The sequence below is a fragment of the Alexandromys fortis genome, unplaced genomic scaffold (assembly GCF_014885135.2).
Source record: "Alexandromys fortis isolate MF-2015 unplaced genomic scaffold, M_Fortis_MF-2015_v1.1 scaffold_31, whole genome shotgun sequence".
Lineage (NCBI taxonomy): Eukaryota > Metazoa > Chordata > Mammalia > Rodentia > Cricetidae > Alexandromys > Alexandromys fortis.
In genome coordinates this window covers 2,323,498-2,351,315 of record NW_026067974.1, presented here as the reverse complement: position 1 = coordinate 2,351,315, position 27,818 = coordinate 2,323,498, and positions in this window count along the sequence as shown.

The window sequence follows — 27,818 nt, the reverse complement described above, 5'->3', positions numbered from 1 at the left end:
TTGGCTCTCACCAAGGAGAGTTTGGATGCATTTGGGGAAAATGCCTCTAAAGCAGATGGATTCCCATTTCATTTGGGCTCAGCAACTAAGGGAAAAACGAGGGACAAGCGCCAAACGTACTTGGGGTCTTGGCAACTTCCAAAGGCTGGAAACTGTTTCAGGAGATCTGCCTGAGTTTGACAGAATCATACCTTGACCGTGGTCCCACCTTCAACAAATTCATGAATAGCTACAACAATTCAGGTCTGACAAAAGCCATGGGCAGGATTGATTTTTATGGGAAGTGGTGCAGGGGTCTCCTTTGTCATCTGGAGTAATACCCTTGGAGTATTAACTGTGCACAGGGCTATGTTCAAGGGGACTTTGAGAAAGAAGCCAAGGGAAGGAATGCAGCCATAAGAGGGAAGGGACATCTCTTTCCCTGTTCTGGTGACAGAGAGCAGAGACTAGAGGGTCGCATCTCATGCCTGCTTCAATCTCACTGGCTTGTGCACTCTAGAGTGACGTGAGAAGAAACAAATGGGGTGTTGAGGTTCAGAGATCTCTCAGCCTCATCTTTCCACGTGGGTTAAGTAGAAGGAATAGAAAGACAATGATACGGGTGGACAGAACTGAGTTCCTTCCTGCTGAAGAAGGTACACGGCTGCCTAAGGGCAGGTGCTACGGCCTGATGTTGGCATCTCCCACAGGCCCTGAATGTACTCTTCGATTTACAGAAGTTACTGGGTGTTTACTGTAGTCTATGCAGCCCAAACTTTAAATGGGCTCCTGTTGTTCACATTCTGATGGGTAACACGTCATTTGGAAGATAGCATGTTAAATCACCAAGACTGTTTTACTCTCTGGGCCTGGGATATGAGACTCGGGGCCTCACACATGCTTAGCATACCCTCTCACATTGACCTACATCCTCTGGCCTGGCCTCAAATTACAAATTTCTTAAAAGGTCATTTGTTTAGTTGGACAAGAGTACAATTCAGATATTCTCCCATAATTCCTTCTCAAAACTTTTACCCCTGTACTACAAATGTTTATTCTATTTTGACATAAAGTCTAGCGTTGACCACTACACTGCCACTCCAGAAAGGAACTATTGTTTCTGTGTTTTGCTTTGATATCCTTTGCTGCAATTAAAATTAAATTATCTAAGAAGGGGAAAACTAGATGATTATTTTAAAATATTCCCTCTAAAATGATGAAAAAACAGAGATTAAGAAGTACTTACATTAACATAGAACTAAAGATTCCTCTTCAGAATTTTTTCTTTTCTTTATCACGTATGAGTTATTTGTGTGTGTGTGTGTGTGTGTGTGTGTGTGTGTTTAAATCACACAGAAAGGTAAATTTTAAAGTAAAAAGAGAAATTAGAGGTTGAAGAAAAAACTAACTAGGAGCCTTGGATTTTTTTTTCTTCAAGACAGAAGTGTAGCTTCCGGTCTCCCTGTCTCTCCCTTTCTGCCCATCAGAATCAAATATTAATTCATGTTAGTGGGAAATTTCAGCTCCAGTCTAGGATTCCTTGGTGCTCACTGGCCAGGCTCTCTAGACGAATTGAAGAGCTGCAGGTTCAGTGAGAGGCTATGCGTCAGAGATAAGGGGAAGGGTGACTGAGATGTCAAGTTATAGACTCTACATGTAGCTCACATGCGTACACACACACACACACACACACACACACACACACACACACACACACCCCGTGGCACAGATTTCTGAATTCTGTGTTTGTCCTAGTCTTGCTTGCACTGCCGCTGCTTCCCCAGCTGGTTGCAGCTGGTCCATTAATGCTCTCCAGCTGGAGGCTCAGCTTTTCCTGGGCTTTTCTGAATGAAAATGGATCTTGTACCATGATTTCCCCCATTCTTGGCGGATTTGTTAACTCCACTTGCCAGACACAAGACTCGGTGGATGACAAAGGGTTCCCAAGCAAATTGCTGGCACGTAGGTCTCAGGACTCCTGGTGATGCGGACGACCATGGTATCCAGACTAAATGAACGCTCAGCTTCCTTCTCAGACCTTGTTCCCATCAGTCCCCTCATTCTGCAGAACCAAGCTGAATCCCCAGGGGTTCTTCTTCAGCGGAACAGTTAGCTTACCTAGCATACTAGCTCCCTTTCTGGAAATCCTAGCTCCTAGGACACAGTGACTAATCCTGTCTGTCTGCTTAGGATACAACTTCATGCTATGTGCCTGTTAGATGCCCTTTGTCCAGCACTCCACTCTATTCAACGCTTGTCACATACACGTTATTATTGTGGCCATTTGCAAAAGCAAGATGGCGGCAGGTGTAGACCCAGGCAGGAGTAGTGCGTGTAAACTGATACCGTCACCTGAGCTATCTCATTGCCTATGTCTATCTCAATGTCTACCTGGTTTGTCTCACTGTGTGTGTGTCTCTAGCTAATTCGTGCTGAACTATAGCCCAGTCTTCATTGTAGACAGCAACACAAAGTTTCTAAGGTCCAGTCATTAAACCCTGGCCATCTGTAATTGACTCTTCTTCACTGTCAAGAGGGAGACATTTGGTGTATTTATTAGGGCTGCTAGATTTTCTCCCTAGCTATAGAGATAGACAGACCTGGGCCCAGTCCTTTAGAGGAAGTCAAGACTTTGAAACCAGGAGTGGCCTAGAGAAGTCCTCTGGGCTTAAGAAAAGACCCTATTAAGCCCTGTCTTGAAACAACATAGTATCTTCATGCCCTTATTCCTTGCTGGAGGCAGAGCACTGCACTGATTTTTAGACCATGGCCGTAATGCCGAGTTTCAACAGTGCTCCATTTTCCTTTCGTCTTTATTCTATTTATGCCTTGAAAGAAAAATCTAACATTGAATGTGGTAATGAGTTTGTGGCTAAGAAAATAAAAGTGAAGCTAAACAGAAGCCGTTTGGTGAGTCAAATGGCCGCGGGCAAGTCAGCTTACACCCGCCAGGTGCACAGACGGCTTTCTTAAATGCCTCCTTTTTCATGTTGAAGGAAGAGAGAAACTGTCCCAAGCTCATGACTCCCCTGTTCAGTACAGAGGATGCTAACACACTTGACCTTTTGGTCCATGTCCTAAGCAGAGTGCAAGTTCCCAAGTTGGAGTCCTGCGAGTCCAGGCCTGTGGTTTGTAGCCTGGATCCCTGCCTCTTAAAATACTGTGTCTCTAAGTCAACTTCAAAATGAGGACTGAGACAAACAAACACTAGGTCATTTCAGTTTTGTGTCGAGTGAGTGTTTGCTTCAAACCGAAGCGAAAGGGACCCAGAAGTGGGATGGTGGGACTTAGAAAAATGAATCATTAGATGTTACTGCCATCTAGTGATGACTCAACAGCCGCTGACAGTCGGATTTTCACTACAAAGGAGCATGGTATTGCCCTGCAGCCTGGCCTAGCCTTGCAGGCTTGGGACTAGAGCCTGGGTTCCTAGAGGAACGCATGGTGGCACAAGGCCCTTCTCCTCGCAGGTGAGATGGGAAACTCCAAGTCGTCTGCTGTAATATTCATTGCATGGGTCTGTAGAGATGGCATGGTTGGTAAAACTCGTCCTGCACAACCGTGAAGAATTTGAACTCACAACACCCACAGAGCTGTGTAAACATAGGACTTGCATGCTTAATGCCAGAGCTCAGGAGACAGAGACTGGGGATACACGGAGCAAGTGGGGGCACTGGCTGGCTGGATGAGCCAAACTAACACTTTCCAGGTTCAGGAAGAGACCCTGCATGAATATGGAAGGTAGAGAGTGATTAAGGAAGATACTCAGTGTTAACCTCTGACCTCTAAATAGAACTGCGTACATATGCGCATGTGCACCCACACATGTGAGCCACATATACTCCCACAAATACTTGTAAACATTTTAAAACAACCTTCATTGGAAGAGTGAACATTTTCTTAAGTTAAATTTTTTATTTAGTTGGTGTGTGTGTGTGTGTGTGTGTGTGTGTGCATGTATACACATGTAACCGCACATGTGAGGAGGCCACAGGACAACTTACAGGCATAAATTCTCCCCTACTATGTGAGTTCTGGGAATTGAACTCAACCCATCAGGCTTTGCAGCAGGCACCTCTACTCTCTGAGCTTTCTTGTCAACCACGGCAATTTCTTTCCTACAACCCCATGATCCCTAAGCTGTAATCATGGCTGTTATATACCGGTTCCCTGCTCTGTATAGCACAAACCTTGTCTCTACAAAATGGTCAGCAGAGTTCACTTGCAGCTACGATGTACATGAGTGTGGTGGGGATGAGGAAGTGACCTGAAGTGGTGGAGCTCTGCCGACCGCTATGTATGGTGAAAGAATACAGAAGAAAAATAGAATGATTGAGAAAGGATGGATTATTGCCTGCCTCAGGCCAGCTGCTCTTATCGTGTTTCTGGGCTGTAGGAATGCCCTAATAACTAGGGCTTAATGTGAAAGACAAGAAAATTCAAGGCCAGGAATGTTAGGCAACTGGCCAGAGATGACACAGCCGGCCAACTACAATGGTAGAGGTACAGCATGAAGCCACTGCCTTTGCTTTCTTTGTACAGGGAGCGTGTGCCTTGGAAGGCACCGTGATGTGGTTGAGAAGGGGCACGGAGAGCGTGATGGTGGAATATGCTCCCTCAACTCAGGAATGAGCTGGACATTCTCGGACGGCTTCCTCTGGTGCTTGTGCAAGGCCCAGGGGGAGCACAGATGGACATGGGTGCAAAAGGCTGAAACTCTGGCAAGTTGTCGTAAAATGAACACTCCTCCCTCTGAAGAAAGGTGTGTTTCCAAAAGGTATCTCTGAAGGGTTACAAAGGCAAGAAGAAGTGTGAGAGAGGAGATAAGTCCAGTCCTAGCGGTCCCTTTGGTGTACAGAGGATAGGACACCGGTGATGATGGACCAGATGTAGAGAGACTTCTACTATCTTGAAATTTGGATGAAAGCCAGAAAGTTGAAACCAGTGTAGATGAACTCGGTCCACTTTCTCCCTTGGCAGCAAAAAAAGCATCTGGTTGCCTTTCCACCTGATGTTTGATGAAATTTTGGGAAAGTTTAAGTCAATGAACATGAGAAATTTCATTCCAGGTCTGGAATCTCTAGCCTCCTTCAAGACCCTGCATATGATTTTTTTCTTTTTTTAGCCAGAGAGTAGATGTGGAATGATTTTGAGGTCTCAAAATGAAATAGGGTCAAAACTTGGTCCTTAAAAAACAAAAGCAAAATAAAAAAAGAAAACAACAACAACAAAAACCACTCGAAGCAGATTCTTCTCTCTTCATTGGATCAGGCGGTAAACAACAGAACAAAACAGAAAATACGAGGCTTGTTTGTTTTATCATTTAATGTAATTCGACTCAAGCACAACAGAGCTGAGGATCTATACTAGGGTAGACTGTTAAAGACAAAAAGTAAGAATGACCACAATTCTTCCCTGCTCCTTGTGTCCAGGCTTTTTTATCTTAACTTTGTGCTTTCTCTCACTACCCGGGAAAAGTCTATTTCTCAATCTTGAGCACAAGCTAGTTTACGGGTTGCTTTTTGTGTTTTAGCAAATAAGATATAATTATAGCAGTGTGACTTGTTGGAGCCTAACTCCTTAGAGAACATGCACCCTACCATTCTCTTAGAATTACGATTACCAACACAACAAAGCCAGGGCCTTCTAAATGTCAGTTAAAGACACTTGCCCTTACCCCTCGTATCTGCCTTCCAATGCCCCGAATGATGGAGTTGACAGAGATGCAGGCGGAGGAGGAAGTGTCCTAGAAATGAACACTCAGGACCCTAGCAACCTCCAAGGAGGAGTTAGCCTACCAGGAGCTGATTGGCTGATTGTTTGAGACCTGATGGCATTAAGCCTGACTTTTTGAGACATGATGGTGTTGAACCTGACTTTTTAAAGCCTGAGTGGAGCCACAGGGCTGAGACTTGCTCACAAGATAATCAAGGGCTGGGGAAGGATCTTAAAAAGCCAGGAAGAGGAGGAACTTTCCCACACACACAATCCCCCACATGAGCCAGATGGCAGAGGGCAGTCACAGGCATTGAAGTCAACAGTTTTTGACTTTGGCAAAGCTCTTACCATTCTCAGCTTTCTAATCTATACAGCTCAGATAATAACTTCATACACACACACACACACACACACACACACACACACACACACACCCTTCTATGTGGCTATGAAAGAACTTTTTAAGTCTGGAGATGCCGTTGTCCATGAGGTCAATATTTTAGGCACTTTGTTTTTCTACTTCTTCCTTGCATGGTATCACATAATGTACACTCAGCTTTTTTGTTTTCCTTTTAACTCCAGCTTTCTCATCTACCCAAACAGGGCATGAGTCAGGGGGCTAATGGGAAGATGAAATGAGATGTGAAATTGCTTTTGATTTCGTGAAGCGTTTTATGCTTCCTGCTGGCTGTGTTTTCAAAATACCAAATAGATGTGGCATGTCGAATTAAGAGTAAACATTTATATTACACAAATTGCTATCAATAATAATTTGTTATCAGCAACACCAGCTCTGTGTATGCGAATCCCAGACTGATGTCTTGGTCCCACTCCGGGGAAGCATCATGAAATGGGTCTAGATTGTACCCTGGGAATCATGGGAGACTTTCAAAGCTCCTGGAGATTTGATAGTTTGGAGTGGGGGCAGGGTGGCTGGGTTGTTTCCAGTGAGTGGCAGCCCTGGCTGGGCATGTCATTATTACTCTTTGTTCCTGGGCAGTTGTTACTTCTGGCAGTCCTTATCTGCCACACAGTTTTCTTTTGATTTGGGTCTGATTATCTATACGGGGGAGCTTTTTATTTCCAGCTTAATTTTTGTGAGTTTTTATCAACCCATTTCACGATTTTTACCCGGCCACATGAAAATGTACCTGTCACCTGAACAATGAAGGTTGGGATGAAATTCTTCATTCTGATTGAAAGAAAAAAAAATCATTATGGTGAACCTAGAAGTTTCCCTTTCTACCACTGAAACTTTGTCTTTGATGTTTCATGGTCTGAGGGGCCTAAGGGGGACCATGATTACAATTCTGTCTTTAATCAGAGTGACTGAAGTCGTACAAAAGAGATTTCAAGGGCCAAGCAGAGACTCCAAGAAAATGGATCTATCTGTGTGAAGGAAGAGGGGTGGCCAGGGGTTGCCAAGATAAAAGATGATTTCTAGAAAAGGATTAAACTTCCCTAATAACATGCAAATAGTCAAGGCTGACTATTGCAAGGCAGCTGTGGAACCACACAGCAAGGAAAAAAAATCAGACTTCAGAAAGGAGTCGTTGAAAGCTTGAGGTCAACCCAACAGCACAAAGGCAGACGTGTTCCTAACAGAGCCCTTTCTTGTTGGCTGTCAGCGCCTTCCCTTGCAGTTAGGTTTATAGGCAGGGACAGCGGGCTTCTATCCTTTCGCCAAAACAGCAGAAGATTTTGTTGAGTCAATACAGTCCATCCGGGAGAGGGCTCTGGCCAAGCCTCTTTCTTCTTCCCCCTCCCCCTCCCTGCAGAAAAGAGCAAGGGGGTGTAATGGCAGCTTGAAAAGGCATCGTGGCTACTGACGGTTCTGGGATGTTCTAAGCCTCAGCTGCTCTCCCTGCTCTAGGGTACAATTATCCTTGTACTTAATTGGAGGTTCAGGAGAGCTTATTAGCTTGCTCTATTGTTGCATAATTCAGGCATTCAGTTCAAGCTTCTTTAAAAGTCTCTTTTTTTTGCTCTGGATTGCAAAGGATGCTCTTCCAAGTGGTCCTTTTCGGCAGTGGTTGAGGGGATGGAGAGGACCCAGAGAGGCTTACAGAGCCAGGATAGAGGAGACTTGGCCCTGGTGCTGGCCTTTCCTTGTTGCCTTTTTTTTCACAAGGTGGGGTCAGCCAAACAGCCAACCTTTTTGGGCATCTACTTCCTTCCTCCCCCCCATAAGAAGGCAGAATTAGGTCAGCATTTCCCAAAGTATGTTCCCAGAGTACTTTTTCTCTCAAGATACTTTGTAAGAAAATGGTCCCGTGGCCTTGATTTGCTTCAGGAAATGCAGTGCCGCAGGCCTGAGGGTGGTGGATGCCCTAGATTGGCTCATTCAGTGTCTCTTCCCACTTCTCTCCAGTCTAAACCTCTGGGCTGTCCTTCCCAAGCGTTTTGATGCTAGCACTGCTGCTGGAATTAGGACACTAGTCGAGATTCATCAGGACAGAACATGAATTTGGAACCAACACGGGTAGGAGGGAGATGTTTGGGTAACTGGCGTAGTGTGATTTCTCAGCTTCCCAATAGAGGCCGAGGTCCCTAACAAAGCAGTTCTCTGCGCCGCTCACCAACACTATCCTTGAGGTCCAGTGTGGCGCTTGCAATCAGCTGTATAGGCTTTTAGTTTTGGTACCAAACCCCTTGCTGATGACATGATCGAGTGAATTCCTGGACAAGAGCAGCAGCACACGTGTCCAACTCTCGGTCTCTCCTCTTGGTTGGTGACAAACCTGCTGTGAAAGGCTCCACAGTTCCTTGCGTGTGCTTCCCACTTCCTGGTTTCTGCATTGCTTCTGCCTCAATGATTTTGCTGCCTTTTCTGGCCTCAGCATTGCCAGTCACAAGCATAGCCCTCCCCGCCCCCTTTCCCATTCAAATTCTTCTTAGAGCTGAATCACCAGAGGTGTTGTTGAGTGTGTGACCTGGGCTATCTAGCTTTTCCTCTCCTTTCTCTCCTTATAACATTCTAGACACACTTAAACTCCCGCTGGTCACTCTCAGGGTGCTTTCTTTCATCACCCTGTCGCTGAAGCTGTGTCTTTCAGACGTTAATGCTCTGTTTCTGCTCTAGTTTAGGTGACCCATGATAAACCAAAATTATACAGTTAATACAGTCCTTCTAATTATGATAGGTATCGAGGATGTTGGGGGCAGGACAGGAGTGGAACCGACCAGGCTAGAGGAAGGAAAACACCAGCCTCCCCAAGACTGGTATTTGAATCATACCTTGAAGAATATCAGGTGTATCTTGGTACTGTGACTGTTGTAGTAGATTTGGCCCATTTCTGTGAAAGCAAAAACAAAACACCAGGAGGATTTTGGTTTGTTTAAAAAATTTAAAAGGGTAACTGTGTGGTTGGCATGTCAGAATGGAAGGGCTAATGGGAAGAAACGACTTGAGGAAGGAAGTGCAATCAATATTGGGAGGTATCTTATGGGCCGCACATAGTAACAAGCAGTGGATGATAACAACAAGATTCCTGGCAGTAGCATCCCAAACAGAGCCACACTGGTCAAACGGTGCTCTGGTGTCTGTGGTGTCTGTGTTCATAAGGGGCTAGGCTGGGGCATGCTTGTGTGGTATCACGTTGTTCATAGAAGCCGCTTAGTTACGTATTGAAGCGCTACTTGTCTTAGGTGCCTTCCTTACGGAAGGTTCAGATGTGTTTTCAATTGAACATGTCTAAAACTTACCTTCTGGTATTCCCCAATCTATGCCCCTACTTTACCCTATGTGGGTAAATTTTTGGTGGTTTAACATAAATCGGAGTCATCTGAGAATAGGGAGCTTGAGTTGAGGGCCTGCAGGCAAGCCTGTGGGAGATTTTCTTGATTGACTGTTAAATTATCTGAGAGAGACCAGCCGACTGTGGACGGTGACATCCTTGGGCAGATGATCCTGGGGCCTATAAGAAAGCACACTCTATGGTCTTGGCTTCAGTTTCTGCTTCCTGGTTCCTTGCTTGGCTCCCCTCATGCTGAACTGTAACCTGGGAGCCAAATAACTCCCCTTCCTCGCCAGCTTGCTTTCGGTATAGTCTTTATTACAACAACCGAGAGAAAGCTGGGACATACCCCGTGCCTTGCAAATCTTGACAAACAGCCCTCTCATTTGGTTTTGCAAAAATCTGGAATCTTCTAGTTCTTCCTTCCCATTTTTCTGACACCCAATCAAAATCCTACACCTACCTTGTTTGTTTGTATACCCTTAGATATCCCAGCACCCATCAGATCTCTTCTTTTGGAAGGCAGACAGAGCTGAGCGGTGCTGTCTGACTCCTCTTCGTTCTGCAGATGGGGCTCTTCCAGCTATCACCCTCAGACTATCAAGGCTGGAGGGAAACTGCCTTTCTGATCTAATGCTGCCAATCTCCTGGCACCTCCTCCCTGCTGAGCCGCCCCTGTCTCTTGCCCAGAGGACACTCCCTTCCATTCATCCAATTGTCCTCCCTCTGCCTACTCTTCTGTGATTTCATTTTTATGCCAGAGGGCAAAATGCAAATGAAATCCCATTGACCTCTCTCCAGAGTCTTGTAATAACTGCTCTTGTTCTCAGGGTCCAGACAGACATAGGTAACACGGCCTGGAAGGCGCTTCAACGCCAGGCCTGTAACCACTCAGCATCTTCACCTTTCTTTCTCCCAGTCACAGTGAATTCTGTCCCAGGGTTTTTTGGTTTCCTTTTTTTTTTTTAGGCCACCCTCATTGCCATGTACTTTTTCCATAGTTAGTTTGTGTTCCTACCCCACCCCTCAGTTCAGGAAGCTATTTCTGACTTCTGTGAGCAGCAGCCCTCATCTGGTGCCTCGTAGTGTCATAGGAATTCTTGGGGGCAGTTTAGTTTTGCATCCAACTGTTAATTTACTCTACCCTCCCCCCCCACACACACTAGGGGGACACTCAGCTCTGTTATAACACTGGTGGAACTCATTGTCTTAGTTAGGGTTTCCATAGCTGTAACAAAACACTAGGGCCATAAAAGCAAGTTGGGGCAAAAAGAATTTATTTGACTTACATGTCCATATTGCTGTTCATTACCAAAGGAAGTCAGGGCAGGAACTCAAACATGACAGGACCCTGGAGGCAGGAGCTGATGCAGAGGCCATAGAGGAGAGCTGCTCACTGGCTTGCTTCCCCTGACTTGCTCAGCCTTCTTTCTTATAGAACCCATGACCACCAGCCCAGGTATGGCACCATTCACTGCGGGCTCCCACTGATCACTAATTGAGAAAATGCTTCACAGCTGGATTGTATGGAGGCATTTCCTCAACTGAGGAACCTTCCTCTCTGAGCTTGTGTCAAGTTGACATGCACACCCTGCCAGTCCACTCACTATTGCAGTTCAGAGCCTCTTAGAGCCTGTTAAACAAAAAGTGGCTGGGCCAGTGAGATGCTTGAGATGGTAAAAGTGCTTGATGACCTGAGTTTGATCCCTGGAACTCTGAGGAAGGAGGGAAGTAACTCCTGATAGACAGGTGTCCCCGGCAGCTCCCAAAGTACCATGGCTTGCAACTTACACACACACACACACACACACACACACACACACACACACACATTGTTGATGATGATTATGATGATAGTGACAAATTTAAAGTATTAAAAAGAAAAATAACAAAATAGACATATGCTCCTATTGAATATGTGTGAACTGAGCACGTTGCTCTCACTAACCCATGCGTTTCACACATGACACCAGTGGTTCTCAACCTTCCTAATGCTGGGACCTATTAGCACAGTAGTTCATGTTTTGGTGACCTCCCCTCCAGCCGTAAAATTATTTTCACTGCTGCTTCATAACTGTAATTTTGCTACTGGTATGATTTGTAATGTAAATATCTGTGTTTTCCAATGGTCTTAGCAAGTGACCCTTGTGAAGATGTCGCTCGAACCCACCAACGGGTCGCAGCCCATGGCTGAGAACCACTGTGTTACACCATCTCCAAAACAACCAGTACTTAAAAATAATAAAAATGGCAGCTCAGTGGGAAGCACGTGCAGAGAAACCAAATTCAGTCATGGTATCGATTTGACCCATCTGCTTCTGTGGATGTTGCTCACTTGGTTTTGGGGTTCAGGATAGATAGTAAGGATGGCAGGAAACTGGGAAACATGCATGTGATTTGATGGTGTGACCCTGCTGAGAAGGAAGCTGGAGGCTCATGATGTAAAAATCCACATTCACACAGAACGTCCTCAGGAAAGCACAGGTGGAAGATTATCTCTTAGCTGCTTTGTTCTGTTATCACAGATGCTTAAATCACGGCGGGAAGAGTGAAAGAGACAGCATCAAAACTTCAGTTTCTATTCAAATCTCCACACTTGCCCAACGTGGCCACCCAGACCAAAATCAGAGCTAAATAACGCTTGTAGCAAGGAATTCTGCAGACTTCAGGGCACAGGGACTACAGAGGGAGAAAGAACATGGGAGAATGATAAATAAAATTATTTTTCTTGCTGCTGATTTTCTCACTGTAAAGCCATAATCGTTGCCATAGCAACTCTCGCATTGAACACAACATGAATATGTAGATTTCCCAGAGAGAAAAGGAATGAGTTGCACCTTCGTGTGCTTTTAGTAGGAAAAAGATAAAGGAAGCAGGTTTAATTTTAATTCATAGTTGACTAAACAGGGGTCTGCATCCACGTAGGTAATTATTCCAGATGAATTCTTCGCCAGCAGAGATGAATAACGTGATTGCTAAGACCATAGAAAAATTACCTATAGCGTGTGTGTGTGTGTATGTTGTGCATGCATGTATGTGTGTGTGTGTGTGTGTTCTGCCTGCATGACTGAGAAGAAGAGAAAAGGAGAGGCTTGAAATCATTACACAGAGAGTTCTGGAAAGAAATCTATGTAAGTTTCTGCCCCCTTTGCAGTGGAAGCTTCCAAAACACCTTGATTAAAGGAGCCCTTGAAGCATTTAAGCATAGTCCAGAGGTTTCCAGAACAGAGACTGGACTGTGGGAAGGAAGGAAAAACACTGGGGCTCCATAGACACCCTAGTGTGGTTCTCAGCCTATGGGTCATGACCCTTTTAGGGGTTGCATATCAGATAATTTCCATCTTGATTTATAACAGTAGCAAAATTACAGTTTTGGCTTAGCTATGAAATAATTTTATGGTTGGGGGGTCCCCACAACGTGAGGTTGCAGCTTTAGGAAGGTTGAGACCTGCTGCCCTCAAGTGAGGCCTAGAATGGCCTCATAAGTGTGGGCTGGGACTAGAGTAACGCAGTAGTGTCTCAGGTTACCCGGGACTTCCCAAAGGGTTGACTTTCACCGAGCTTGTCTTAGAGCTAAGTCTGTGATGTGCCTCCGCAAGTTGGCCCTTTGCATTGGGAACGACTCTGGGTTTTATTTCACATCTTCAATAAAAGCCATGACAGGATCCATGGTTTGGAGTGTGCTCTAGGGACAGATACTCCCACATCTCATGCTGAGAGCACACATAAGGAGGGACCACAGTTTCTCGACTGAGTTCTAAACCAAGACACAGAGACATCATGGATTTCCCAGAAGAGACTCACTTTCAGTCACTCCTCTGTGATATAGTAACTGCAAGGTTGGTTGTGCTCATAACTTGTGCAGAGCCCACTGGGATCAGAGGTGTGGCCATGATGAATGTCACTCTTGTTGCCTCTGATGACGTCATGTTCTCTCTTCCTCACCTGTCTTTTTCCTAGGCACTCTTGTAAACTCACTTGCATCTCTACTTATCCCCCCCCCCATTCATGTCTATTTCACTACCTGCCTAGTTCTCCTTCTTGAAATACAGATATGCAAGTGTATGTGTGGACGGAGAAGCATAAATACACACATGCTTGTGTATTTGGGAAAAATCTGTGGAGCAAATCACACCTAAAGCACTTTTATAAACTCTTTCATTGTTTCACTGACCAAAGCAAAGACCAACGGTGTTGTGTTGTGAAGCTAAGATTTGGAGTTGGGGAGGAAGAGGTCGGCAGGCAGAAAACAATAGCTAAAAGAAGCAAGTTGAAATAGAAGGCCACACAAGAATTGGGCTGAGGCAGGGGAGTCGGGGTAGCAGGCAGGTCACAACGTTAAGTAAAATGGTCAGGAAAGTCCACAGTGACAACCACTTGTAATGCAGGCTGGCTGTCAAATCTCAGAGCAAACAGGATCTGTGTTGGTTTAAGCTACATGGTTTTTCCATCGCCTTATTTTCATTGAGATTCTGGAAGTCCCAGGAAACCATGTGTTGTTACATCACTTCTTGAATGGGCAGAATTAGACTGAGGAACTCCAGATCCCAAGTTAATCAGAAAGGGCCTGCAAGGAGCCAGGCTGGAGTTTGAAAAAGCGAAGCGCCAGACTAGAAAGATCAAGACCAGATCTTGGTGACAGCGTGGCGTCAGCTTGGAGGCGTGAAGAAATTGGACAATTTATGGCCAGCCAGTGAGGCTGCGTCATCATGCCTGCTTTGCAGAAGTGCTCAGGGGAAAGAAGAAATATGTTTTCTGGTTCTATTTTCAGTTTCCATGGCTCTGCGCTCTATGGCCATCAGACTTCTTCGAAGGTACACTGCAGCGGCTTTTGTTTCCAAAGGAAAACCAAAAGATTGGGTGCTGGGATTTCATGACTCGGGTGGGCAAAGGGGGCTCATGCTGCCTTGAGTCCTGGGAAAATGTGGGCGGATCAGCTAAAAGACAGGAAATTCACAAATAAGGCTGGCCCTGGATAGCATGTGGGAATGGCCATGTCTGTGAAGCTGAGAAAATACAAACAATATGGAGCTGTTTAGTGTCTATGAGAAAGTGTTCAAACCCAGAAGCTGGTTCCTAATGCATCACCATCCTGTAAACATGCTAAAAAGTCAAGTTACATTAACTGTACCAGTTATAAATATTAGAAAGTCTAAAATGTCCATTCATTATATTAGGGACATAGAATAACACAGGATGCTCATGTATCATGCCATATTGTCTTATTTCTCCTCAGATCTGACTTCCTATGCTCGGATCTTGGGCATCAGTCCTTTGCAATGCATTCTGATTTTATCAAAGAATGATTGATGAGCAGGACATCCTATTAAACGTCTTCCCATTTCCTGTAAGGTAAAAATTCAAATGGTGTATAAAGGACTACACAGTCGTCTTGATGTGTCCTCCACGTATCTACCTAAACTTGTGCCCCCGGGATGCCCCCTGTAGGTATCCTTCCTCTTTCCTGCACATCTCTGTCCAGTTCCCAGAAGACAGCATGCTTGCAGGATGCAGTCCTGTTTGACAGCGGGCCCGGGGCTGGAGCCTGCTTCCATCTCCGTGTCTCAGCTGAACTTGCGACTTCTTGTCAGATTTCTTAATTTTCCTTTTCCATCAAGCTGAGTTGGGTTAGAAAGTCCCTCAGAACTTCGAGCCCTCCTTTTCCACAGCCTCCACTGGCCTGCCGCATAACCCTTCCTCAAACAAGGGGTTGTTTGATTTTCGTCAAGTTAAGATGCTCTCGCTTCATCTCCGAGAAGAGGACCATGCTGTTCAGCGTGTTCATTCTTCTGCGCTCTTCTGCCTGCCCCTCTCTGTTTCCTGGCTCTGCTCTCTGGATGAATTGCTCTAGCCAGGACTACAGCTGAAACCAGGCTCTGTGCGGGGTTTCAGTTTGATGCTCAAGGGGGCAGTGTGGTAATGCAAGAGAAAGCAACCTCTCCTCTAGGAAAAGCCTTGGTCCCTTTTTTTTTTAAACATGAAAATCTTTGCCCTGGAAATTAAATTATATTTGGGAGTTTTGGGTTCCCCTCCCCCAACCCCGCCGTGGGAGGTTTCGGAAAGTTACTGTGGTGACCGACCGGCAGAGTCGGCAAGCTGTCAGCAGTCAGCCCTACAAAGCAGGCCGTGCAGGCTCCTTCAGCACCAGGGCCCCAGGGGATGTGTGCACATGAGGGCTAGACTTTCAGCGGTCAGTGGCCTACCACCAGACCAGCACCTCCTCCCCCAGCACGCACGCGCGCGCACCACACACACACACACACACACACACACACACACACACACTCCCTTCTCATCCTGGCTACTTTTGGGTCAAAGGCTTGGGATGAGTTTCAAACCTAAGTTGGATGGATTGAGAAGGTTGTTTTTATTTGTATGTGTGTGTTTTCCAAAATATTTCTGAGAAAGCGGCTCTGAAAACATGCCCTATGTATCCGTGGCTTCATACATATTCATAGCTTGTTCCTGGCTCTCGGTTGATGTTTTCTTCTTCAATGAGGCCTTAGGTAAGTTGTGTGGCCCCCTCCCCAGTTCTAGCGATTCAGCAATGGAGGGAAAGTAATAAGGAGATCCAGCCCTAGAGAAATTTCTTTTCTTCTTAGTGGCTTCATAAAAGTAGGCCAATCCCTCCCTCCTTATAACTTCGAGATGTGTAAACCCTACTCCCCACACATTGCCCTCAGATAACTCAGTGCTCACCACTACACTTGGAGGACTGTACTTTGTCACGTGTCAGGAAGAAAGCTAAGTCCTGCGTATGAAGTGGCCAGACCTACAGTCCTGGCTCACCTAGGCCTTGCAGATTGATAGAGATGGAGACTATCCAAAACCAGCACACACACACACACACACACACACACACAGAGAGAGAGAGAGAGAGAGAGAGAGAGAGAGAGAGAGAGAGAGAGAGGCACTGGGGTAAGTGCTCTCTGGGTAAAGAAAAGGACAGCTTAGATAAAGTGTACAACGGTCCTACTGAGAATTAAGAGTCCGTGGATGAAGACATGACATAGCTCAAACCAAAGGCTACGTGGAAGGTGGTTGAACAGTCTGTTAATATGTGTGGACGTGTCAGTGTATTCCTGACACAAAAGGCTGGCTGACAGTGAGAATAGTCACCCCAGCCTTTGTCCCCTAAGGAAGAGAACAATCCTGTCATTGAATGCTAGTAACAGAGGCTATGTTAGCTCCTGCAGGTATTTAAGTGACCAATGATTGCGAGCTACTCAATGAGAGGTCACCTCAGAGGTCATCCAAGGCAATGCCCTTCTTATTTAAGGATCACTCCAAGGCTGTTCTCCGTAATTATTCAGATTCTGGGAGAGTGGCAGCCACATAAGCATCACCTTTCCCATTCTTTGTTTTTTTTTTAATATTTATTTATTATGTAACAATATTCTGTCTGTATGCCTGAAGGTCAGAAGAAGGCACCAGACCTCTTTACAGGTGGTTGTGAGCCACCATGTGGTTGCTGGGAATTGAACTCAGGACCTTTGGAAGAGCAGGCAATGCTCTTAACCACTGAGCCATCTCTGCAGCCCCACCTTTCCCATTCTTGACGTTTCACTTTCCCTCCCATTCACTTCTTAGGTGTCTCCCTTCCTAGGCTGCAGGCTCCATAGGGAAGACATTCTGTCTTCCTTTAGTCACAGTTTTAAGCTCAAAACAGAGTGACCGCCACACAGTAGCTTTTCAGTGCACGCTTGCTGAAGTTGGTGGTCAAAGCTAAGACAAGACTTCTTGTAGCACACACTCATAGGCCTTCATCACGTTTGCTAGAACCAAACTGATTCAAACGTCTCCTAGAGGGAATCTTACACTCCTTTGAAAATAATATACTCCTTTTCTGATTCTCTTGGCTGTTAGTGTCAAGAATGCAATGAGACTCTTGAGTTTCTAATAGGGTTACTAACAGGGATGTGGCTGGATGTGGTAATTCAGTTGAATACCCATAGATTTTCTTTTACTGGTACCTGCAAGCAATTTCTCTATTCTTTTTATAGGGATGCACATGCATGGTTCTGAAGATCTACTTCACTTTTAAGACAATAAAATGCAAGAAAATAATGAAATGAAAAATACAATATTTATATATTTTTTTAAAAGTCAGTTAGCTAAGAAGTGAACCTCCAGGTACTACTGGTTTTACCTAAAAATTCTGCAAACACTATGGATTCTCCACCATTTCCTTCAAATAAAAAGAAAAGGAGGATCTCAACTCATTTTATGAAGCCAGCATTATCTTAACACTAGAAATGACAAGGATGGGACCAAAACATAAAATACAAAATCCCTCCTTATGACAAGTGCAAAATTCATCAAGAAAATTGAGCAAACAAAACCTGCCAGTACTGTTCAAAGCTCGCCTGTGGAATAGAACCAATAGGAGATTCTGTATATAGAAATTATATCCATACCAACTGTTGTGATTTTTTTGTACATCATGTGTATCACTACATGAATATGTACATATGTATACGAATTGTCTCACACGGTTATGGAGACTGAGTAGGTTCGAGAATGGCAGTTGGCAGCTGGAGATATAGTAGGGTGGATGGTGTGATCTGCGTCTCAAAGTCTGAGGACCAGGAGAATCGATGGTATGAATTGTAAAGCCGTCGGGGTTGAGATACAGAAGGAGTCAGTATCTCATTATAAGCCTGAGAGCTGAAACATGCTGAAGTCTAAGATGGAGCAACAAGGCAGGAGTAGTTTCATTTCACCAATGAAAGCTTCAGCCGTTCTGTTTTATTTAGACATTCATCTGATTGGGCGAGGTCCAGCCACATTGGAAGGACCAGTCTACTTCACTCAGTGTAGGAACTTAGATGTTAATCTCATCCCTTAATACAATTCACATACATATCTAGACAAAATATCTAGAACATTCCATGATGTTGTCAGCTTGATAGGTAAGATTAACTAGTGTACTATCTAGCAGACTATTAAAGAGAATATTAGGCAAAGCATCTTAATGAACTAGCTTATAGAGAGAGCATACTTCAGAGGTGTGTGGAAACTTCTGGAAGAAGTGAGAGTTGGCAGAGGCTGCAGGAGAAAGCACTACATTTATTGAATCCAGAAGATGTCATAGAGTTAGTGGGAATGATGGCAGAAGACAGAGAAAAATTATATCCAGGGTAACCTCACAAGCACTAATAATTCTCTTGAAATGACTATAGACTTCAATACTCAACTGACACCCCAATTCAGCTGCAAAAGTTTTAAAGAAACTCAGACCAAAGGCCAGAAGGAGTTTGTACCTTTGTTGTCAATCTTCTGTGCTTTGAAGCTGGCCTGAAATCACACCACATTCAGAGGTGATTGGGTTTATGACTGAAGCATCAGCAAGAGAAGTCAAACATTTCATCCCTCGTGCTTCCGGGGCAGCACTGGAAGTGGAGAGCCAAGCTGTCCATGAACGCTGAGGACCAGTCCCAGACTAGTCTTGTAGAAGGAGCTGCAGGGCTGCGTCCCTGGCACCCAGCCGTCCACATAGCTAGCTTTACCTGAAATAATTATACGGAAACTGTATTCTTTTAAACACTGCCTGGCCCATTATCTGCAGCATCTTACTGGCTAGCTCTTACATATTAATCTAACCCATTTCTAATAATCTGTGTAGCCCACGAGCTGGCTTACCAGGAAGGATCTTAACCTGCGTCTGTCTGGAGTGGGAGAATCATGGCGACTCCTCCACTCAGCTTCTTTCTCCCAGCATCCTGTTCTGTTTACTCCACCCATCTATGTTCTAGCCAATAAAATGGGCCAAGGCAGTTTATTTATTATAATTAACCAATGTCCTTCCTCCATCATAGTCTAACACAGGGTGAAGAGTAGATGATCATTTTTTCAACTGAAATTCTGCACGTAGAAGCGAGTCACACACTCATGATTAGACCACGCAAGACAGCAGCTTAAGTCTGTCTCCACTGTAATCCTACACCCAGTTTCATACAAAGTAAGTGATGGGCAGAGAAACTAAAGGCACTATCTCCCATCACCCCCACCATGAACGCTCAATACTAACTGTGTCACAGATGAGCCAGACACTGCAACAAACCAGGATGTCCCATATTGTTCTAATAATGCTTATTCCTGCCATACTATATAAGGGGCCATAGAAAATGATGGAAATAAATGAATAGGCAAGAAAACTCAAAGGAAATTTGGAAACTTCAAAGGGTAAAAACTCCTGAGTTAAAAAATACAATATACATATACATATATTGTATTTTTTATATACATATATATGAAATATATATATGAATAGAAGAATGAACGCATGGAAGAATGAAACTACATCCTCAACTATGATCGTGTACACAAATAAACTACAAAATGAATCTAGGACCTTGTTTTTAGATCTGAAGCTCTGAAATTATTGGATGAAAAATGATGAAAAACACATTAAGATACTGTTATAAACAAGGATTTTCTGAACAGAATTCCAGGCACTCAGGGAGCAATGCCAACCTTTGACAAATGGGACTTAAGATTCCAATCATAATATCATGCCACTTCTCAGCCAAGCTCTTTTTGTATGGATGAAGGGGATCACTTCATAGTGCTGACAAGACTGGACTTGAGCATCTCTGACCATGTAGAGCGATAAGGCACAAAACAAGTTTGCAGAAACTGAATTCCATTTGTTGAGAAGCCTGAAAAGCTTGTGTCTCTTGAATTAGAGTCTATAAAAATCTGCTTAGGAGGTGAAGACATAGCAAAGATGTGATTAGAAGCCCATCTCAGGGTTCCAACCCTGCCCATACATCCCTAAGCCCTACAACTGTCAGTGAGGAGAGAGAGAACTCCTTTGTGCTCTAGACCTTTCTATGTCTTGGTAGATGGTTTTTACTCAGCATGGTTGATATTGCTCCACTGAATCCCTTTACGGTACTTAGAATGTGAGACTCACATCACCAACACCCTTGTCTGTTACATCAGCGTATATGCGCAAGTAGCTGACATTTTGTCCAGAATAAGAGACTCTCTTACTCTTTTTCTTGCTATGGTACTCCCTACAAAGATATATTAGGGGGGTGCTTAATGAAAAGCCCTTTGAGTTGGGAATTTATCTTCCAACCTTTATTTCTCAATACCGTTCAACATGTATCTACTGAGCCTATTTTAGGTTGGGTATGATGAACAGAACAGTTTTGAACAGAACAGGCTCATTCCCTGCCCCCCCCCCCCCCCCCCGGCCGTGTAGCTCCAAGTCAGTCAAACACACCAGAAGAGAGTAGGAAGGGCGGCGCTGTGGTCAGAAATTGCACTTCCTTAACAGGTATCTGGAATGAATACACATTGTGTATTGCCATTAAGAATTTGAGTTAGTGGAGGGCTATGATATTAACATGCATCCTATGTTGTGTGCGTTACATATGTTATGATGCTCTCAGCTGCTTCCTTTGGGAAGTTTGTACACTGCTTTCCTGGACAGAAGTTACATTCTGTTTGTCACTGTCTTCCCTGCTAAGTGCTGGCACCTACTAAATTCCCAAAAACATCTGTTCAATTGTTTCTACAATAGTTCTATGACTAGGCTTCCCTTCCCTTCCCTTCCCTTCCCTTCCCTTCCCTTCCCTTCCCTTCCCTTCCCTTCCCTTCCCTTCCCTTCCCTTCCCTTCCCTTCCCTTCCCTTCCCTTCCCTTCCCTTCCCTTCCCTTCCCTTCCCTTCCCTTCCTTCCTCTTTCTCTTTGTCTCTTCTCTTCCCTTATTTTCTTTCCTTTTAATTCTCAGAGTGCATTTTTGCTTCGCCTATAAAGCAATGGTTTTATTATATTTCCTACATGTACCCTTTGCACTCTGCTCATATTTCCACTGGACATTATTTCTTGTGGCAACTGTAATGTCCAGCTTCTCCTTTTACCTTTTGTTACTCGCGGAGAATCACAGAAATGCATCATAATGATTGCACAAAGGGTTTATTAACCTTGGCAGCAATGCCTTCACTCGGCCCATTGTTTCCAAATCCACCCATTCATACATATAACAGATGAACCAAACTGCAGCTTGTACTCCAGAAAGGACCAACAAGCTCAATGGCTGATCACAGACAGAAGACTTACTTGAAATAGAAATTGAACAGAACATCTGTCCCCTATGGGAGAATCCCAAGCCATAGAATGTATATGTAATCCGAGTCCCAGGAAAAGAATGCAACAGAATAAGTCCAAAAATAACAGTAGAAATTCTGTTTGCTGAAAATAGCGAGGCATCACTGTTAAAAGCCAGCAAATTCCACGTAGAGTAAAGACACTGAAAACCACACATATGTACAACACATTTAAACTGCTGGGATACAGGGAGAAATCCTAAAATAAGAACAAAGAGAGAATTCTAAAAGAGCCAAGTAGAGGAAAATGGGGGAGGGAAGAGTTATCACGGACGGGTAAGCAATGAGATTAATGCGCAATGCTTTTCAGAAATGATGCAAAACTGTATAATAGCATCTTCAAATTATAAACCACTAAAAACCAACTATGAATTCAATATCCAAAAGAAATATACTTAAAAAGTAAGGAAAACAGAGGCAATTTTGAATAAACAGAAGCTAAGAATTTAACTTCAGCAAGTAGATGATATGCCAAAGACAGTGCATCAGGTGCAAGTGAAGCCACACAAGTTGGAAGTAATAATTGGAGAACGCCAGAAGTAAAAAATAACTAGGTTATTAACATATAAGATAGCTAATTATCTAGAGAATGATCTTTGATTTTTTTTTTTTATCACATCAGGCTAGTTGATTTACTACAAACTTTTATTTGGTCTTCTAACACTTTGCAAAGAACTATTTAGCCCAGTGATTATCAGGGACCTCTAGATTACTCTTTCGGTGCCACAGATTTGTCCAATTTGAAGATTAGGATAAGGTTGGTCTCATTTAAAAGGAGTAGAACCTTGCCTTCCTTTTCTATTTCTTGGAAGAGACTGGTTGGAATTGATATTGCTAACATTAGCCTGTGAAATTATTCTTCTTTCATTTGATTTAATTTACTGAGAGCACTTGTACTTTATCCATTATTCAATAGACTTTATGAGACAAATTATGTCTACACAGAATTTGACTACTGAACCAGTGTTTAAAAAACCTGCTACATTAAAATACCTGCAAGTTGAGGAGCCCAGTCACAAAGGAGACACGTCTACAAAACACCTCCCATAGTCAAGGTTCAGTGAGCATTGCAGAAGAGGGGGTACAAAGATTGAGAGCCAGAGATCAGGGAGTTGGCTGTGAGACTGTGTCTTCTAGCAATATCAGAAGTCTCACCAACATGACTGTCTCATCATAAGCTGAACAAGCATGACTCCACTGAACACACCGGAATGGACATAGAGAAACCGACGGGGCCTCAACTCTACACAGAGAACTAAAGGCAACTAAGGAAGGATGAGAATGGGGGAAATAATTTTGCCTAATGAAGAGCACACTAACAGGTTATCCAATATCAGATCATCAGTCCTGAAAACATATACATAAAGTAACACTGTGCAGATTGAGCAGGTTATACATAGGAATAGATATGTATATGAATATATGCCTGTAACAGTAACTAATTTAAAGAGAGCCATGAACTTGAAAGAGAGCAAGGAGGGATATGTGGGAGGGTTTGGAGGGAGGAAAGGGAAGGGGAAAGTGATATAATTATATTATAATACCCAAAATAAAGTAAGTCATAAAATAAAACACCTGCAGTGACTCCCAGTTTGGAAATTACACCATTCCAGGCATTTTTTTTTTTTTTTTAGAAAATCTCATAGTCACCTTGCAAAGCTTAAGAGGAACCTAACCAGATGAACATGACGCTCAGACCATGATGACCGTGATTCAGCACTTCTGTTCAGGTGATCCAGTTACCTTATTACATTATTTTACACCTGTGACCCATGAATGAAGGCTCAGGAGGTCCTCAGCTAGATTTTGTAAAAAGTAATATCACTGCTTTTTTAGACCCTTGGCCAGTTTTGCAACTGCTTTTGGCTGGGGCCATCCACACCTAAGGTAGGAAGATGACCAGAGCAAAGACTATGGGAATAGTCTCTAGAGTTGATCAGCTTGTTTGGAAGAGTGGAAAGTGTGTGTGGCTAGGGTACAAGGAGACTCTGAAGATGATCAGACAGGGCAAACTAAATTTGTCAACCCCACCGACAACCGTGCAGCTGTGAGGAAATCTGGACTAGAATTCTGTGCCATGTTGGCTGAAACTGGTACCCACTATTACAGTGCCAATAGCATTGAACTGAACACAGCGTGCAGAAGCCACTACAGGGTGGCCTCATTGATGCAGGGAATTCTGATATTTTTAGAGGTATGTGAGAACAGACTAGAGAAAGGGAATCCAGGAAATTTCTCTTTACTTACTTGTCAGAACCTGGGGTGGGGGTGGGGGACACAACCAACGGCCAATTGACTTAGTCCAGGGATCAGGGATACGCATGTTCCAGGATGCTCACGTCATCTCAAGTATTTATCTGTATGGAAAGAATGACATATTTACAAACCTCTAGTGAGAATCTATTTTAAAAATTATTCGGCTTCAATATAGTTTTTGCTCTTGCTCTTGGTTTTATGTGTGTGGTGGTGTTCTTTGCTTTTATGTCTAAAAGCATTTTTATATATGAAGAATGAGCTAGATTAACGTATCACAAACTCAAACAGCTGTAGGAGCCAGGACGGGAAAGATATCTGCTGACACTTGTCTTTGCTATGGCCGGATTCGGTCACAAACACTCGCTGGAAGTTCTCTGAGTCTGACAAAGAAAATAGCCAAGATTCTAGACCATAGCTAGTCTTCTGCAAGCACAAAGTGTTCTGATAAGGGAGCATCTTATAACAAACACCCTCGGCACACCTAGTAACAAACTTGATTAGTACGAGTGAAATCAAAGACCTGAAAACTAAAGGAGCCACAGCAGAACTATTGGTGGAGCATCTGGAAGTCTTTTAAAGTTAAAACTAAAGTAACCAATAATGCAAACAATACTCTCAGAATTCATTATTCACGTGACAAAACCGAACTAAGAGAACAAATATAATAAAGGATTTTTCGCTTGGACTTGGTCATTCAGGCCTTCCGTAACCCCAGCTATTTAGAGAGGTAGGCAAGTCTGGACCACGTTGACGCCAGCCTGGATAAAGAGTAAGTTCAAGGCCAGTCTGCACAACTTAGTGAGACCCTGTCTCAAAGTAAAAAGAAAAGAGAGGACTGAATACATAGCTCAGAGCTCAGCATACTAAGGCTCTAACTTCCATCCCTGGGATCACGAAAAAGAAAAGAAGAAAAAAAAATCAATAAACATTTAAAATACATTATTGAGTGTGAAGAGACGCCTTGAGGAAGTAGCATGAGGACCCGAGTTCAAATCCCTAGGACATACTTTTTTTTTTTTTAAAGACTGGTCATGGTTGCTTATGCTTCTAATGTTAGCACTGGAGTACAGACAGGTGGATGTTGGGAGTTCCTGGCCTACAAGTCTAGCAAAAACAGTGAGGATGCTGGTTTAATAAGAGACCTTATTGCAAGGAAATTAGGCAGAGAGCAACAGATGAAGATACTTAAATGACACCTTCCTACATCTCTGCATGTGTTCCTATGGGTGCACTTGCATACTCAAGTGCACGTGCGTGCACACACACCCACACACTCACATGATTAAAAACCTCTTTCTGTAAGCTATTTGTGACCCAAATAATTTCTGAGATTCTGTAACTGTCAATCTCATTAGTCTGGAATCAAGTGATAGGGAATGCTAAAAACCCTGAGACGCCTATCCCTGTCCCTTGGACAACATCCCACCCACTGGCTGCAGTGGCCTTACATTTGGGGATGCCCTGCTTCCCTCATTTGTCCACCAGCAAGAAGACTCTCCTCTGCCCTGTGGGTACAGGGTCTCTGACTTTCCTGTCTACATGGAAATATAAACGCTACAAGACTGTGCCGAGAGACTAATGGGTTGGAAGAGATGGTTCGTTCCTCCCTGCCTCCTTCTCCCATGAAGGGAACCGTATTTATTGCTTTAATTAGAGCGCCGAGCTGTAGGAGGAAATGGGAGTCTTCAGCTCCTCTCCTGACGGATTCAGACTGGGGAGGCAACGTGGAGGGTTTTGTGCAGCCAAAGCAGGAGCTGGATAATTAACACCGTGTGGTTAATGGTTTTGCAAAGTGGGGGTGGGGGAATGAGAGGTGGGGTGGGGAGGTGAGAGGCCATCTATGCATCTTTCACCGACTTCCAACAGTTTAAAGTGGGTTCCCCCCGAAATAAGCCGTGGGTGTTTGGAAGAGTTTTGTTCAGCGAGAGTGAGCTTAGGATTGTTCATTGTCGGGAGGGAGGAGGGTGGGGTTGATGTTCATCTTAACCTGCAGCGACTGTCATTGAATTGCTGAGCTGGCTTTCTCTCTGTGTTGAAAGGAAATAATAATTCCCTGCAATTATTCCTCCAGGGAGAATTAAATTTGCCAACCCATTAAGGCAAGAAAAGACCAAGTTCCCTAGGATATTTTGGGAATCCAGCGAGGTCTCAATAAGTCATAAGTTTTAAAGATAATATATCATAATAGCCTGGAGTGTTTCCAAGAGTGATTTCCCAAATTGCTAATGACTGGTGAGGTTTGGTGTAGGCCCATCAGTTGGGAAGCCACGCATGCCGCTAAGTAGCTACAGCAGGCCTCCATGCTAAACCTGGTGCGGCCTCTTGTTTGTGTCTCTGCTTTGCTGAGAACGAGTAGATGTTTTTATTGATCTCTTGCAGCTCCAACATTATTACAAGCCTACTTAATTGTTATGACTTTTTATGAATTCTGAATAAGATCATTGTTTCATTCATGCATTCACTCAGCAGGCACCACATCAGAGCCATCTTGGATTAAGTATTCGAGCCACAATGATAACAATAACCATAAACCTGGTCCTCAGAGGCTCACCATCAGAAATGAAATCAGTAAGTATGACTCTAAAGACATATAGTACCTTTCCCAACCCTTTTTTCTGTGTGTAGGACCGAGGAAGCTATAGATAACACAGAAGAAAAGGGCAAAGCTGTGTTTCAGCAAAGCTTTAGAAATATAAATTATTAAATTTTATATATTTTTTACATATGTAATGTTATAATTCTTATGAAATTCTCTGATATCTTAAAAATGTGAAAATTACACTTTGATGATAAAGCTATACCAGAAATATGTGGCTACCTAGATCTTGCTTGTGGCCTAGAAGTCCTTGATCTTAAATCAGTGGTTCTCAGCCTTCTGAATGCGCTGACCCTTTAATACAGTTCCCCAGGTTGTGGTGACCCCACTCCCAAACATCAAATTATTTTTATTGCCATTTCATAACTGTAACTTTGCTACTATCATGAATCATAATGTAAACATCTGTGTTTTCCTATCATCTTAGGCTGCCCCTTGAAAGGGTCATTCAATCCCAAAGGCAATTCACAGGTTGAGAACTGCTGGTCTAGAGGGTAAATCCAGATCCAGGAACTGAGGCTGATTGGCTGCCATTGAAAGGGGAGGCGAAGGGCAAAGATGTAGTGTCTTTGGTTAAAGTCTTCGCAAAGCAAGCAGAACGCCCTGGATTTGATTCCTTGCATAGCATCCTCTAGGAATTGTGGCTTCCACTTGTAATCCAGGCATTCCAGCTATGGCTGTAAGAGGACCAGTTGTTGGAGGTCATCTTCAGCTACATAGTAAAACCACGTTCAACATGAAATACCTGTCGCAGAGAAAAGAAAGTGGAGGGGTAAAATACAAAGTGGAAGAAGTGACCACATGCCCATAGCTACATGTCTACTGGACAATTAGAGTTGGTAGAAACTTCCAAGATGGATCTTCAGAGGATATTTGATTCCCTTCAGGTCATTTTCAACCAGCTGGTCTAGCCCCCTCCAATGACAGGGCCTTACACCCCCAAGTTCCCAAAGTAATCTTTTTTTTAAAAAAAAAACTATTGAACATAGACATTTGTATTACATATACATTGTCATTAAATGGATATATAATACACGAATAATTAAGGTTGCTCCATTCCTGTTTCTCCTGTTTGTAAGACCTTAGGAAATAAATACAAGCAAGTTTTCCAAATTGAAAGACAGCAATCCCACTTGCAATTTAATTTACGTTTTATTGAGTTTAATGATATTATTTGCCTTTTTTTTTTTTTTGCCACATGACTCAGTTCTCCTAAATGAAAGGTAATAAAGATGCAGTACCGGGTCTCCTCTCTTTCTGATTGGTTCATACACGCACTATTAGCTCATTCATTTACAGCATGGAGAAAATTAAAAAGAAGCCAAGGGAACAGGCAATTAGATTGTTTCCTTTTAGAGTGGCTGTTCAAACACATTTGGAAAATAATAACAATGTGTGCCAGTGTGCCCTATTA